This window comes from Ranitomeya variabilis, chromosome 1 (genome assembly GCF_051348905.1).
Source record: "Ranitomeya variabilis isolate aRanVar5 chromosome 1, aRanVar5.hap1, whole genome shotgun sequence".
NCBI classification, from domain to species: Eukaryota; Metazoa; Chordata; class Amphibia; order Anura; family Dendrobatidae; genus Ranitomeya; species Ranitomeya variabilis.
In genome coordinates this window covers 864,062,770-864,080,044 of record NC_135232.1, presented here as the reverse complement: position 1 = coordinate 864,080,044, position 17,275 = coordinate 864,062,770, and the positions used below count along the sequence as shown (strand labels likewise).

The 17,275-nt window shown below is 44.3% G+C and overlaps 1 protein-coding gene across 1 annotated transcript in view; it reads right to left on the bottom strand.

Moving 5' to 3' along the window:
- The window catches only part of LOC143788008 (melanopsin-B-like), a 441,953-nt gene extending 424,928 nt beyond the window's left edge, over positions 1 to 17,025 (bottom strand). Inside the window, exon 1 of the mRNA XM_077277326.1 lies at positions 16,920 to 17,025. The gene's annotated coding sequence lies outside the window, so the exon portion shown is untranslated. The remainder of the gene's footprint in view (positions 1 to 16,919) is intronic.
- Between the last annotated feature and the right edge of the window lie 250 nt (positions 17,026 to 17,275).

The following is a 17,275-nucleotide window of genomic DNA, read 5'->3' as shown; positions in this document are numbered from 1 at the left end:
CCTATTTGTGCGGGAATCCACAACATAACCTCACTTTGTCCTCCTCCAGCTCCCCTGCTGAGCTACTCAGCTGCATAACTCTGGGTTCACACCAAGTGCGATCTACAACCTTATCTTCATTCTCTCTGTTCTCACATTCCTCCTACTGAGAGTCACCCTCCTCCTCTTCCTACCCTGACACCACAGTACAGTCCACATGCGCCTCTGGTATCTGAGTCTCGTCAGGATCACATCCACCCCTGGTTGTTAACATCTAGTGATGAGAAGTGATAAGCAAATTTGTTCAGAAAATGATTGCAAAATGTAAATTTGGCACAAATATGTCACATTTGGATTTGTGATAAGAAACAACAGAAACATTTTATAAAATCTGAAAAAATCGGTAACATTCGGTAAGAAGTGCGGGAAAATATTTGCATTGCCACAAAAGTATTTTCAGAACTTTAGAAATTATAATGATGGTGTATCATGAGCATTTGGCACGTGTTTGATGAGGTGAGGGGGTTTTCAGAGCTCAGAGGAGCGGCATTCTTGTAAGCAGTACTTTTTCTAACCATATGTGCGCACATTGCGGCTAGCCAATCAGGGCGCAGGAAACACCCATAATATCCTGACACAGCGGCTTGTGTCATTGGCTGCTGAAATCACATGTCCCTCTCCATACAAAAAGCAGACATCTTATTTTAGCGCCATTTTGACACTGTAACAGCACAGAGTGGCTACTTCTGACGCTGGCACTGTTATCAGCAAGATTTTTGCTAGGTAGATAGGTGGTTGTATAAATTTACTTGCCAGCATTTTTTTTGCCATTACTGAGGTCTACAGGCAAAGCCAGCAGGGCACATTTCCTACAAGTGTGTGGAGCACTGCTTCTATTGTCCTCCATTCACGAGTATAGCATTCTAAATAATATTTTTTCACTAGCTAAATGTGAGACAGCCTATTGTATCCCACTTGTCATTTAGTGGCGTGGTGATATGAAACTGCAGACCTAAGGCACATTAAAAAAAATATATAATTTTTAAATTGCAAATAGTTAGACAGCCTGTTATCACACTTTGTCATTTTGTTGGGTTTAAATTAAGGTGTAGAGGACTGATCAAGAGGCCACCCAAAAATTCTTGTGTTCTTAATGTCATACAATAGGGGACCTGACTTTAAAATAGTTTGTAGAATCTAGTGTGTTATACAGGCCTGATCCAGAGGCCACAAAAAAATCCTTCTGTTCCTCGTGTCATGCAGTGGTTGACCTGACATTAGAATAGCTCATAGCATCTAGTGTGTTTCAGAGGCCTGATCTAGAGGCCACAAAAATTCTTCTGTTCCTAGTGTCATACAGTGGGGGACCTGACTTTAAAATAATTTGCAGCATCTAGTGTTTTATAGAGGCCTGATCCAGAGGCCACAAAATATTCTTCTGCTTCTAGTGTCATACAGTAGGAGACCTGACTTTCAAATAGTTTGCAGCACCTAGTATGTTATAGAGGCCTGATCCAGAGGTCACCAAAAAAATCATTCTGCTCCTAGTGTCATACAGTAGGGGACCTGATTTTAAAGTTTGCAGCATCTAGTGTGTTATAGAGGCCTGAACCAGATGCCACCAAAAATGATTGTGTTCCTAATGTCATACAGTGCCGGACATCTCACTTTCAAATTGTTTGTAGCATACATTTTTTGTCATACTAGCCTCATCCATGCTCAAACTATTTTTTCTTCTGTGACTAACACGATACAGCACGCCATATTACACTTTGGAATTTACTGTCGCTGAAATTCAGCTGTTTGCAGAGGTGGTGCAGAGTTTAAAATCTAATTTTTTGTTGCTAATACTGTGTTAGTATCACACTATCTGAGCAACATGACAGGGAAAAAGCGAGGCCATGGTGGAGGGGAATTAGGCTTGTTGTTCAAGGTGTACGTGGGGTAGGTGGTAATGTTTGTGAAAGCACTAGTGAACCAAAAACACGTCCCATGCAAAGACAACTGACAACCTCCGGTACTGGACGGGCTACTCCACTACCTTTCTTTTGGCAGGCACACAGCGGTAAGCCTTGTTGATGAGGCCGGAAGGAACATGTGCACGAGGGAATGGCAAGCGCAGCTTCAAGAAGCCTCTATTCCTCCACCTCAACATCACTTCCAGTACAGTCCACAGAGGTGGCACCCAAATTCTCCTTGCTTCCCCAGCGTCCCAACTCTCCAACCGTACAACCGACTGTACGGAACCACAGATGGGTGAGTCTGAAGAGCTGTTCACTAGTGTTGAGCGATACCTTCCGATACTTGAAAGTATCGGTATCGGATAGTATCGGCCGATACCCAAAAAATATCGGATATCGCCGATACCGAATACCAATACAAGTCAATGGGACACAAGTTTTGGAAGCTATCCTGGATGGTTCCCAGGGTCTGAAGGAGAGGAAACTCTCCTTCAGGCCCTGGGATCCATATTCATGTAAAAAATAAAGAATTAAAATAAAAAATATGGATATACTCACCCGTCCGGCGGCCCCTGGACCTTACCGATTGTAACCGGCAGCCTCCGTTCCTAAGAATGAGGAGTTTAGGACCCTCGATGACGTCGCGGCTTGTGATTGGTCGCGTGCCCTTCATGTGACCGCTCACGCGACCAATCACAAGCTGCGACATCATGGCAGGTCCTAAACTCCTCAATGAGTGGAATTCCACTCTGCACATGTTGCAGCGACTATGGCAGCATCAGCAAGCCCTGACGCAGTATGTCATGTCGTATAGCCTGGGCCAAAGCAGTACGGACATGGCTCATATCACTTTTACAGAGTGGGCACAGATTAAGGACCTCTGCAATCTTCTGCACAGTTTCCAAATGGCTACTAAGATGGTTAGTGCTGATGACACCATCATCAGCATCATTACTCCGATCATCTATATGCAGGATCAAACTTTAAATAGCCTGTGGGAGGAGATGGTGGTCCAAGAGGAAAAGGAGGAAGCAGAGGAGGATGCAGAAGGGATAACATTGTCTCTAAGTTCCAGACTATCGTCACACAGGCCGGTTTCCAAGGGAGGGTGAATTACTGCAATCAAGGAGGGCTGGTGATAACAGACAAACTGTTATCAAAGGTGCAAGATCCGAGGAACAAATGGAGGAGGAAGAGATGATGGGCGAGCAACTGACAGATGAAGAGGATAATCCTCTCCTCTCTGTTGTTTGTTGTTGGCAGATGGGGAAGCAAGCCCCATTGTTACCCAGCCACCAAGACACCATGGGCTTGGACCTCATGGTAGAGCCCAACCTATGAGTGCCTTCTTCCTGCATTATCTGCAACATGATCCCCGTATAGTTATGATTAGGTATATTGCTGACTACTGGGTTGCCACTCTGTTAGATCCACGTTAGAAAACCAAATTTTGCCAGATGCTTCCCACCCTGGAAAGAGATCTATGAATGCTGGAGTACCGAACCACGCTTTTAGACAACCAGAAGAGAGCTTTTCCACAAAACAGCAGTGAATCACACAATTTGCATTGCAGCTTTTGACTTCCAACCTCCGGCACGTCAATTTGTCAACACCAAAACATTAGCAGCAGCAGTGGTGTAAGTGGAAGAAGCAATTTCTGTGAGTCCTTTGACACTTTTTTAGACCAACTCGGGCATCAGTACAACAGAGTCCAAGTCTTACACGTGGTGAACGAATAGACAGGATGATGCAGGAGTATCTAGAACTGTATTAATACCATCAGGGAGGGTTTGGACCCTTTCACATTTTGGTTTTCCAAAATGGATGAGTGGCCTGAGCTTGCCTCATAAGCCTTGGAGGTTTTATCATGCCCGGCAGCCAGCATTTTCTCAGAACGTGTCTGAGAAAAAATTGCACAGATAATGCTAATTATTGAAAAAAGCTTGCATTCTAAAAAGAAGATTAACATAACAACATTGCCCAAGAGAAATAATAAACAATGCTTTCAAATGTACAGTAGGGATGCACCAATATACCATATTTTTCAGACATACCTCAAATTTTCAGAAGGAAAATAAAATGTGTCAAATGGGGGTCCATCTTACAGTCCAAATTCAGCTTACCGGGGACGGGTTTCGGCACAGGTAGAGGAGTGGTCACAGGGGTTGTTCGATGGCCCAGGCTGTGTCATGATTCCCAATGGCAGGGAAACATCAAAACACAAAAATAACGGACGAGCTCTGGGTGATGGAATCTCGAGCTGACCGTGAGCTAAATCTACCACACAACTAATAGTAGCCAGGGAGCATACCTGATTAACCCTAGATGCCACGCGCCAGCCGGAGGACTAACTACCCCTGGTAGAGGAAGGAACAGACCTGGCTTACCTCTAGGGAAATACCCCAAAAGATGATAGCAGCCCCCCACATGTAATGACGGTGAGTTTAGAGGAAAAGACATACACAGTATGAAGGTAGATTTAGCAAAGAGAGGTCCACTTACTAGATAGCAGAAGGATACAAAAGAGGACTTCACGGTCAACTGAAAACCCTATCAAAAAACCATCCTGAAATTACTTTAAGACTCCTGTGTCATGAGTTGGCAATTTCAGCCCACAAGAGCTTCCAGCTACAGAGAATAACAAAACTGCAAACTGGACAAAAGATACAAAACAAAAGGACAAAGTCCACTTAGCTGATCAGCAGACTAGTAGCAGGAACATGCAACCGAAGGCTCTGGTTACAATGATGACCGGCAAGGAAATGACTGGAGAGCAAGGCTAAATAGGAAACTCCCAAACACTGATGGGAGCAGGTGAACTGAGACAGAAAAGACACACAAGTCACCAGTACCACCAGCAACCACCAGGGGAGCCCAAAAGCGGATTCACAACAGTACCCCCCCCTTAAGGAGGGGGCACCGAACCCTCACGAGAACCACCAAGACGATCTGGATGAGCCCTATGAAAGGCACGAACCAAATCCGAGGCATGAACATCAGAGGCAGTTACCCAAGAATTATCTTCTTGACCATAGCCCTTCCATTTAACCAGATACTGAAGCCTCCGTCTGGAAATACGGGAGTCCAGGATCTTCTCCACAACGTACTCCAATTCACCCCATACCAGCACAGGAGCAGGAGGTTCAGTAGAAGGAACCACCGGTACCTCATACCTCCGCAACAACGACCGATGGAATACATTATGGATAGCGAAAGATGCCGGGAGGTCCAAGCGAAAGGACACAGGGTTAAGAATCTCCAAAATCCTATAAGGACCGATGAACCGGGGCTTAAACTTAGGAGAAGAAACCCTCATAGGGACAAAACGGGAAGACAACCACACCAAGTCCCCAACACGAAGGCGAGGACCAACACGACGCCGGCGATTAGCAAACTGCTGAGTCCTCTCCTGGGACAACTTCAAATTGTCCACCACTTGTCCCCAAATCCGATGCAACCGATCCACCACAGCATCAACTCCCGGACAATCCGAAGATTCCACCTGACCAGATGAAAAACGAGGGTGAAACCCTGAATTGCAAAAGAAAGGGGAAACCAAAGTGGCAGAACTAGCCCGATTATTAAGAGCAAACTCTGCCAACGGCAAAAAGGCAACCCAGTCATCCTGATCCGCAGACACAAAACACCTCAAATAAGTCTCCAAAGTTTGATTAGCTCGCTCCGTCTGGCCATTAGTCTGAGGATGGAATGCAGACGAAAAAGACAAATCAATTCCCAACCTGGAACAGAATGTCCGCCAAAATCTAGACACGAACTGGGTTCCCCTGTCAGAAACGATGTTTTCCGGAATCCCATGCAGGCGAACCACATTTTGAAAAAACAGAGGGACCAATTCAGATGAGGAAGGCAACTTAGGCAATGGCACCAAATGGACCATTTTAGAAAAACGGTCACACACCACCCAGATGACAGACATCTTCTGAGAAACAGGGAGATCAGAAATAAAGTCCATAGAGATGTGCGTCCAAGGCCTCTTCGGAATAGGCAAGGGCAACAATAACCCACTAGCCCTAGAACAACAAGGCTTGGCCCGAGCACAAACATCACAAGACTGCACAAAAACACGCACATCTCGAGACAGGGAAGGCCACCAGAAGGACCTAGCCACCAAATCTCTAGTACCAAAAATTCCAGGATGACCTGCCAGAGTAGAAGAATGAACTTCCGAGATGACTCTACTGGTCCAATCATCAGGAACAAACAGTCTACCAGGTGGACAACGATCAGGTCTATCTGCCTGAAATTCTTGCAAAGCACGTCGCAAGTCTGGGGAGACAGCAGACAAAACCACCCCATCCTTAAGGATACCAGCAGGTCCAGAATCCCCAGGAGAGTCAGGCTCAAAACTCCTAGAAAGAGCATCTGCCTTCACATTTTTAGAACCCGGTAAGTATGAGACCACAAAATTAAACCGAGAAAAAAACAACGACCAGCGTGCCTGTCTAGGATTCAGGCGCCTGGCAGACTCCAGATAAATCAGATTCTTGTGATCAGTCAAAACCACCACCCGATGTCTGGCACCCTCAAGCCAATGACGCCACTCCTCAAACGCCCACTTCATGGCCAAAAGCTCCCGATTACCAACATCATAGTTTCGCTCGGCGGCCGAAAATTTACGAGAAAAGAACGCACAAGGTCTCATCACTGAGCAATCGGAACTTTTCTGCGACAAAACCGCCCCTGCTCCGATCTCGGAAGCATCGACCTCAACCTGAAAGGGAAGAGAAACATCAGGCTGGCGCAACACAGGAGCAGACGAAAAGCGGCGCTTAAGCTCCCGAAAGGCCTCCACAGCAGCAGGGGACCAATCGGCAACATCAGCACCCTTTCTAGTCAAATCAGTCAAAGGTTTAGCAACGCCAGAAAACCCAGTTATAAATCGACGATAGAAATTAGCAAAGCCCAAGAATTTCTGAAGACTATTAAGAGAAGTAGGCTGCGTCCAGTCACAAATAGCCCGAACCTTAACAGGGTCCATCTCAACAGAAGAAGGGGAAAAAATGTACCCCAAAAAAGAAATCTTTTGAACCCCAAAAACACACTTTGAACCCTTTACACACAAAGAACTAGTCCGCAAAACCTGAAAAACCCTCCTGACCTGTTGAACATGAGACTCCCAGTCATCAGAAAAAATCAAAATATCGTCCAAATACACAATCATAAATTTATCCAAATATTCACGGAAAATATCATGCATAAAGGACTGAAAGACCGAAGGTGCATTTGAAAGGCCGAAAGGCATTACTAAATACTCAAAATGGCCCTCAGGCGTATTAAATGCGGTTTTCCACTCATCCCCCTGCTTAATTCGCACCAAATTATACGCCCCACGAAGATCAATCTTAGAGAACCACTTAGCCCCTCTTATGCGAGTAAACAAATCAGTCAACAAAGGCAACGGATACTGATATTTGACTGTAATTTTATTCAGGAGTCGATAATCAATACAAGGCCTCAGAGAGCCATCCTTCTTAGACACAAAGAAAAAACCAGCTCCTAAAGGAGATGAAGAAGGACGAATATGTCCCTTTTCCAGGGACTCCTTAATATACTCTCGCATAGCAGCATGTTCAGGCACAGATAAATTAAACAAACGACCCTTTGGAAATTTACTGCCAGGAATCAGATCTATGGCGCAATCACAATCTCTGTGGGGAGGGAGAGAACCAATCTTAGGCTCTTCAAAAACATCACGATAATCAGACAAAAATGCTGGAATCTCAGAGGGAGTAGATGACGAAATGGAAACCAAAGGTACATCCCCATGAGCCCCCCGACATCCCCAGCTTATCACAGACATTGTTTTCCAGTCAAGGACTGGGTTATGAGATTGTAACCATGGTAATCCAAGCACTAAAACATCATGTAAATTGTACAACACAAGGAAGCGAATCACCTCCTGATGGTCTGGAGTCATACGCATAGTCACTTGCGTCCAGAATTGTGGTTTATTACTAGCCAAAGGGGTAGAATCAATACCCTTCAGAGGTATAGGGACTTCCAGTGGCTCTAAATCAAACCCACAGCGCCTGGCAAAGGACCAATCCATAAGACTCAGGGCGGCGCCAGAGTCCACATAGGCATCCACAGTAATAACTGATAATGAACAAATCAAGGTTACAGACAGAATAAATTTGGACTGTAAAGTGCAAATAGACTTGTCAGCCTTCTTTGTGCGTTTAGAGCATGCTGATATAACATGAGCAGAATCACCACAATAGAAACATAACCCATTTTTACGCCTGTAATTCTGCCGCTCGCTTCTGGACAGAGTTCTGTCACATTGCATATTCTCTGGCGACTTTTCAGAAGATACCGCCAAATGGTGCACAGGCTTGCGCTCCCGCAAACGCCGATCAATCTGAATAGCCATTGTCATGGACTCATTCAGACCTGTAGGCGCAGGGAACCCGACCATAACATCCTTAACGGCATCAGAGAGGCCCTCTCTGAAATTTGCCGCTAGGGCGCACTCATTCCACTGAGTAAGCACAGACCATTTACGAAATTTTTGGCAGTATATCTCTGCTTCATCTTGCCCTTGAGATAGGGCTATCAAAGCTTTTTCAGCTTGAATCTCCAAATTAGGTTCCTCATAAAGCAAGCCTAAAGCCAGAAAAAAGGCATCCACATTGAGCAACGCAGGATCCCCTGGTGTCAATGAAAATGCCCAGTTTTGAGGGTCACCTCGCAGCAAAGAAATCACAATCTTAACCTGCTGGACAGGATCTCCAGAGGAGTGAGGTCTGAGAGAAAGGAATAATTTACAATTATATTTGAAATTCAGAAACCGAGATCTATCTCCGGAAAACACCTCTGGTGTAGGAATCTTAGGTTCAGACATCGGAGTATGTATAACAAATTCTTGTAAATTTTGAACCTTAGTAGCAAGATTATTTAAACCTGCAGCCAAGCTCTGAGGATCCATCTTTAAACAGGTGAGATCAGAGCCATTCAAGGATTAGAAGGAGAGAAAGGCAAAGGACGTAATTAGAGCTGAAATACAACTGATCCAACTATGGAGCAAACATAGAAAAAAAAAAAAAACTCTACAGACTTCTTTTTCTCTCCTTTCTTCTGCCAGTAACTTTAACACGGGTCGGTCATACTGTCATGATTCCCAATGGCAGGGAAACATCAAAACACAAAAATAACGGACGAGCTCTGGGTGATGGAATCTCGAGCTGACCGTGAGCTAAATCTACCACACAACTAATAGTAGCCAGGGAGCATACCTGATTAACCCTAGATGCCACGCGCCAGCCGGAGGACTAACTACCCCTGGTAGAGGAAGGAACAGACCTGGCTTACCTCTAGGGAAATACCCCAAAAGATGATAGCAGCCCCCCACATGTAATGACGGTGAGTTTAGAGGAAAAGACATATAAGTATGAAGGTAGATTTAGCAAAGAGAGGTCCACTTACTAGATAGCAGAAGGATACAAAAGAGGACTTCACGGTCACCTGAAAACCCTATCAAAAAACCATCCTGAAATTACTTTAAGAGTCCTGTGTCAACTCATGACACAGGAGTGGCAATTTCAGCCCACAAGAGCTTCCAGCTACAGAGAATAACAAAACTGCAAACTGGACAAAAGATACAAAACAAAAGGACAAAGTCCACTTAGCTGATCAGCAGACTAGTAGCAGGAACATGCAACCGAAGGCTCTGGTTACAATGATGACCGGCAAGGAAATGACTGGAGAGCAAGGCTAAATAGGAAACTCCCAAACACTGATGGGAGCAGGTGAACTGAGACAGAAAAGACACACAAGTCACCAGTACCACCAGCAACCACCAGGGGAGCCCAAAAGCGGATTCACAACAGGCTGGTGCGGTGGCCTCTGGGAAATCCCATCTCAGGCTGGTGCTATAGTGCTGCTCTGTGGTGTGGTGGGGCTCCACTGGCATTTTGCAACAGGTGCTCTGTGGGGTGGCGGTGCTCTGTGGGGCTGCAGTGGCCTGTGGGGCTGTGGTGCTCTGTGGGACTGCAGTGGCCTGTGTGGCTGCTGTGACCTGTGAGGCTGCAGTGGCCTGTGTGGCTGCGGTGCTCTGTGGGGCTGTGGTGACCTGTGGGGTGGCGGTGCTCAGTGGGACGGGGTGTCGGTGGTCTGTGCAATGCGCAGGTTCTGGGCTTTTCGGACCTTTCCCGATGCCTGCGCACTGCAGTACTTTGCTCTGCCCTCAACAGGGCAGATAAAGTACGCCTGTGCAGGAGCCACAACAGGAAGCAAGGAAGAGGACGTCATTGCATGAAGATGGGCGCGCCGGACAAGGACCACAATGCCCATCGGACCAGACCGCAGCGGACCTCCCCCCAGGTGAGTATAATCTAACTTGTTTTTCTTATCTTTCAGGTTACATCGGGGGGCTTATCTACAGCACTACAGAATGCTGTAGATAAGCCCCTGATGGCGGTGGCTGCAACTTATATATGAAAAATGAGATGACAGATTCCCTTTAAGGTATTTTTAAATTATGTACCTTATATTAGTCTTCAAACCATTGATCTTCAGTTGTTGCATAATACACTGCTCAACACTGAAATTGCAGCACTAAGAAGGACAATTTGTCCAATTATAGAAATCACATGATCGATAGACATGTTAATAATTTGCCAATGATGAAAAAATGGAAGCAAAATTTCAAAACATCTCGATTTACCGAGTATCATGTATGAGCGACACAAGCAGAAATACATGCACTTCTTGGCATGTTATCAATGAGGTTGTTGTTTGAAGAGTGTATTGCTCACACAAGTGCAATCAGCATAGCACACCATCAAAACAACTGCTTGCAGCTCCCTTTGCAGATATTGACCAATAATTTCCCAGACAGGACACAAATTTGGGGACGCTGCAGGCCATTGTAGCACTATTAGGTCACACAGATTGCTTTCAACAGAACAGGAAATATGAGGCCTGGTATTATGTTGAAAAACGGCACCTGGGACACTTTGGAGAAATTGCCATTCCACTAATTTCATCATCAAATCAATATAATGCCAAGCTGTTAGTGTACCTGGAATGAAGACAAGGGGGGTCTAGCTACCATACATTTCGCCAACCAAAACCATAATTACAAGAGTAAAACTGGTGTGACATTCCCTCATGAAGACCTTTTTATTTAATTACCCACATGGTCTCCTAATCAATCTCTGGCTATTATTGTGTCGAAGACAAAGGTGGGGTGCATCACTGAGGAGGATGGACCTCTATTCCTGCCTCCATCGCCTCATTTTATCCAATGGTCTAGAGAAGATGGGGACAATGGTGATAGATTGATATTTCCCAGAGGGGCATCTGTTACCGGCCAGAAAGGCGCCCCAACTTCTTGGGTATCATTTTTCTTTTTTTTCCCTTGCTCTGGATTCTGGTTATGATGCCATACCGTGGTGGACATTGAACCACGTTCAAACAAGAGGACCTACACACCATAAGAACTGCTCGCAGTTGGGACCATCATTCGTACGCCGCTATCCTTTTTCAGAGAGGTAATTTGATCTTTTCTTTTTTGGTTTTATCTGAGTATCAAGGTTTTCTCTTCCTTTTGTATTGCATAGCTTTATTCCAATATTAGGTTAGATTTATTTTTTTTTAATTGTTCTCAGTTTCTTAGCACAAATATAAATTTCTCTTTTACAAATCATTATAAAATCAGCCTGAAATTATAGATATATCATGTATGCAGAGAATACTGCAGCTTTCCTATTACAAAATATGCACAATAATTATATAGGAGAAAATATCTAAATGACTACCATTGCAAAGTCTAGAAGGTGTCAAAGTGTAATCAATATACCATATCATTTCAGTTCTTTGCTTAAGTAAAGTGACAAAGTCACATATAAACATGATTTATTTGTACTGCAACAAAGGAAATTTATATTTCCTAAAGAGCATTAGACGATAGAGTCATTTATGAAAGACATTTTTTATACATGATAGTTATGCACTTTGGAGCACTTCACCGTTATCTAATACAAGTCCAGAGCATTTATTGCATATTATATTATATATTAAAAAGCATTTTTTTCTACAACTTGGAGTTACATTCCTGCTAAAAGGGGATTCCTAATTGAAGGGGACTGTAAAATATATTTTATAGTCATTAAATGATATCTGACTTGAGACATTTGACTTGCAATAAACTTCAGAATGTGCCTGACAAATAAGCTACAAATCCAATTTCATAACTAATACAGTGTGTAACACTTATACAATACATTTCTGGCAATAAATATGCTGGCAAGTAGATACGAAATGTGGAGCTTTGCCTATTTTTAAATTCAGAGCATCATTTTTTCTTCCATACTTGTACCAGTTTTTATGCTGCCAAGTATCCCTAAAATAATGAATATGCTGTCCTGTGAAAATGTTTTAGGTGGGTGTGGAAATAATGCTGCAAAGTAAGAATGCTTTAATGCTTTCAAAAACAGTTGTGTTAATAGTTAATGTTATGAATAGTAAATTTCAAGTAGAATGAGCACAATTGAAATCACTATTTGGTGTGACCATTAGTGTTGAGCATTCCGATGCTGCAAGTATCGGGTATCGGCCGATACTTGCTGTATCGGAATTCCGATACCGGGATTCCGATACTCTTGTGGTATCGGGTATCGGGTATCGGAACAACATTAATGTTAAAATGTGTAAAATAGAGAATTAAAATAAAAAATATCGCTATACTCACCTGTCCGACGCAGCCGGGACCTCAGCGCAGGAACCGGCAGCGTTGTTTGTTTAAAATTCCCGCTTTTACATGGTTACGCGAAGTCCCGGCTTGTGATTGGTCAGGGCGGCCATGTTGCCGGGCCGCGGACCAATCACAGCAAGCCGTGACGAAAATACGTCACAGCTTGCTGTGATTGGTCCGCGTCCCGGCAACATGGCCGCCATTAACCAATCACAAGCCGTGACGTCACGGGAGGCTGGAAACGCGCTCATTTTAAAAAGGGCGCGTGTCCAGCCTCCCGTGACGTCACGGCTTGTGATTGGTTGCGTCGCGGTCAACCAATCACAAGCCGGGAGGCTGGACACGCGCCCATTTCAAAATGAGCGCGTCCAGCCTCCCGGCTTGTGATTGGTTGATCGCGGCGCAACCAATCACAAGCCGTGACGTCACGGGAGGCTGGACACGCGCCCATTTCAAAATGAGCGCGTCCAGCCTCCCGGCTTGTGATTGGTTGATCGCGGCGCAACCAATCACAAGCCGTGACGTCACGGGAGGCTGGACACGCGCCCATTTCAAAATGAGCGCGTCCAGCCTCCCGGCTTGTGATTGGTTGATCGCGGCGCAACCAATCACAAGCCGTGACGTCACGGGAGGCTGGACACGCGCCCATTTTAAAATGAGCGCGTGTCCAGCCTCCCGTGACGTCCCGGCTTGTGATTGGTCAGGGCGGCCATATTGCCGGGACGCGGACCAATCACAGCAAGCCGTGACGTAATTTCGTCACGGCTTGCTGTGATTGGTCCGCGTCCCGGCAACATGGCCGACCTGACCAATCACAAGCCGGGAATTCACGTAACCAAGTAATAGCGCGATTTTTAAACAAACAACGCTGCCGGTTCCCTCGCTGAAGTCCCGGCTGCGTCGGAGAGGTGAGTATAGCGATATTTTTTATTTTAATTCTTTCTTTTACACATTTATATGGTTCCCAGGGCCTGAAGGAGAGTTTCCTCTCCTTCAGACCCTGGGAACCATCAGGGATACCGTCCGATACATGAGTCCCATTGACTTGTATTGGTATCGGGTATCGGTATCGGATTGGATTCCGATACTGTGACGGTATCGGCCGATACTTTCCGATACCGATACTTTCAAGTATCGGACGGTATCGCTCAACACTAGTGACCATCCTTTTACATCACAACAGCATCAATTCTTCTTGTTACACTTGCACACAGTTTTTGAAGGAATGGGCTGGGTGGTTGTTTCAAGTATCTCAGAGAACTAATCGCAGATCTTCTGTGAATGTAGGCCTGGGCCAATTCTTCTGTCTTTTTATATAATCCCAGACAGACTTGGTATTGCTGAGATCATGGCTCTGATGGGACATATTATCATTTCCAGGACTCATTCTTCTTTATGCTCAAGATAATTCTTAATGCCATTGGCTGTATGTTTGGCTTATTATGTCCTGCTGCAAAATAAATTTGAAGCCAATCACACGACTTCCTGATGGTATGGCATAATGGATAAATATCTGCCTGTATTTCTAAAGGTACCTTCACACTAAGCGACTTTGCAGCGAGAACGACATCGATCCGTGACGTTGCAGCGTCCTGGATAGCGATCTCGTTGTGTTTGACACGCAGCAGTGATCTGGATCCCGCTGTGATATCGCTGGTCGGAGATAGAAGTCCAGAACTTTATTTCGTTGCTGATCACCCGCTGTCATCGCTGGATTGGCGTGTGTGACGCCGATCCAGCGACGTGTTCACTTGTAACCAGGGTAAATATCGGGTTACTAAGAGCAGGGCCGCGCTTAGTAACCCAATATTTACCCTGGTTACCATTGTAAAAGTAAAAAAAAAAACAGTACATACTCACATTCTGATGTCTGTCACGTCCCCCGGCGTCCACAGGGTTACGCGCTGCTGCCGAGAGTTTCCTGCACTGACTGTGTCAGCGCCGGCTGTAAATGTTTACCCTGGTTACCCTGGTGCTGCAGGGGGACTTCGGCATTGTTGAAGACAGTTTCAACGATGCCGAAGTCGTTCCCCTGATCGTTGGTCGCTGGAGAAAGCTGTCTGTGTGACAGCTCCCCAGCGACCACACAACGACTTACCAACGATCACAGCCAGGTCGTATCGCTGGTCGTGATCGTTGGTAAGTCGTTTAGTGTAACAGTACCTTTAGCATTGAAGACACCATTGTTCTTGATCAAATCCCCAACACAGGCCCCACACATGCATAAAACTCCCACCGTGCTTCACTTTTGCCTGCAGACACTCATTATTGTACTGCTCTCTAGCACTTCAGTAAACTTTTATTAAAGTCAAATATTTCACATTTTGACTCATCAGTCCAGAGCACTTTCTACCATTAATTCTGCACTCCAGTTTTTGTGTTGTTGTGCATAGTTGAGTCACTTGGCCTTTTTTACATGTCAAAGGTATTTTTTTTTGGCCACAATTCTCCCATGTAAACCATTGATCATGACTATACTTTTCCGAACAGTAGATAGGTGTAGCTGGGCCCCACTGGTTCCTGCCTATTTCTGAGCTGATGGAATTGCTAAGAATCTTCCAATTCCATAGAGAAGTAAGTATGATATGTCTTTCATCTGCACTGTATTTCCTTTGCTAACCATTACATCTGTGACCCTTAATGTTGCACATTTCTTTGTGTACTCAATACTATTAAGTACAGGTAGATTCTTATCCATTATCCAATACCACCAGAAAGTCTGCAGCAGGACAATAACCCTAAACATAAAGCCAATGTCATTAAGAACTATCTTCACCATGAATAATGATAACGAGTCCTAGAAGTGATGATATGGCCCTGTTACAGAGCCCTGATCTTAACATCATCGAGTATAGTGTTGGAGTATATAAAAAGTTAGAAGAATTTGTGCAAGTCTACATCCACTGAAGATCTGTGGTTTGGTCTCCAAAATGCTGAGTTCTTTTAAGGAGTAAACCTCATTTTAATTTTTATTTCCATAAATCAATAGTACAAGTGGAAATAGGAAAAACGTTTAAAATAGCTTATCAGAAAAATCTGTTATCCTCTTCTCCATAGGGACTGATCATTCTTTTTTTTAAAAACACTCTCCCGTTTCAGAGAAAATATAGTTAGAAGACTAGAATGCCACCTCAGCCAGCTTTTCCCACAGCTGGTTAAGTGAAGTGATAGGTCTTTACTATGGGAGAGACTTGTCAATCAACTACAGGGGTGCAAGAAAAAGCTGGCCGGAGGCGGCGATGGACTACCCTTGTTGCTGGCCATGGTCTTCTAACTATATTTTCTCTGAAACACCAGAACATTTCAGAGAAAAACATACCAGGCTGCAATAGTGCAGTCATTCTTTGATTCATACTACTTATGGCTAGCATGATCAGGTGATAGGTTCCCTTTAATTGATGAAAAATAAACTATTAACACATCTATTTGTTTGCAGCATTGCTTCTATACCTGCCTAAAAGTTTTGCACATACCACAGAAATATAATATTGCGATCTCACTGAGAACTGTAGTGCACTAAGACCAGTACTTGCACAATAGAACCAGTGCCTAGATTGTATTGTAAGCCGAAATGCTAAATACAGTGTTGATCTGGTAAACTTCATTTAAAAATCACAGCCCAACAAAGCGTTTTAGGACAGACGCAATCTATACATCACCCCATTTTTTTCTGTTTCACCCCAGTTGTGTTTCAATAGGACCTTTACAAGTGTCTACTCGACTGGATGTCACCCTATCTACATTGACTCTGATCAACCATTTATAAAACGGGAATTAGCTCGTAACATTGATGGCAAATTGCACCATTTCCGATTGTAAATATAGTTTAAATAAATATAAGTATAGTATATATAGTTTACAAATGTTTGATATTTGTGTAGCTACAACAATTTAAATTCTGTAAAGATTAAGTTTCCTTTATTCCTGATTATAGAATCACACATACCTAGCAATCAATCACACGCATTGCATCACTATCTTCAAAAGTTTAAAAATGAGGAAAAACAGCAGTGATCTACAGCGTAGCTAAATAGTAATCACTGTAATGTACGTTCGGATTATTCCGTTCTCACTACAACTGACAGATGTTACAAATTCATCACAGCAGATTCCTAGACTATATCACCTGAGCCTCTTTACAGCTCCTCTCCACTCATTATGTTATTGATATCTAACTGTGAAATACTATTAGAATTCTTATTTATAGAGACTTACAAAAAACCTATTCCATCCCAAGGATAAAGAGAATTGCTAGTCCTTACCTCCAGCTCTGCCATGCTCCTGTCTGTAGAGCAGTGGTTGTGCTCTGAATGTGGCAGGTTGGCCCCTAGGTGGACTGGGGGGCTCTCTCCCTGTGATGAGCTGAGAGCAGTATCTTTTCCTGTGTCTCAGAACATGGTACTCAACAGCAGCATCAGCAGCAGCACAAATGAGACCTCCCTGCTCCCCCCTGCCTCGCTATGAGCACAGCCCTCTGACTACTGGGAGACACATCTAGTCTTCCATGAGCTGGAGGAGGAGTGGGATGGATAGACAGGTGGATTATTGGATGAATTTTGTTATTCTGGGCGTGTGTCATCTTTCATTGTTCACAATATTTTGTGTAGTGTCTTAGAAA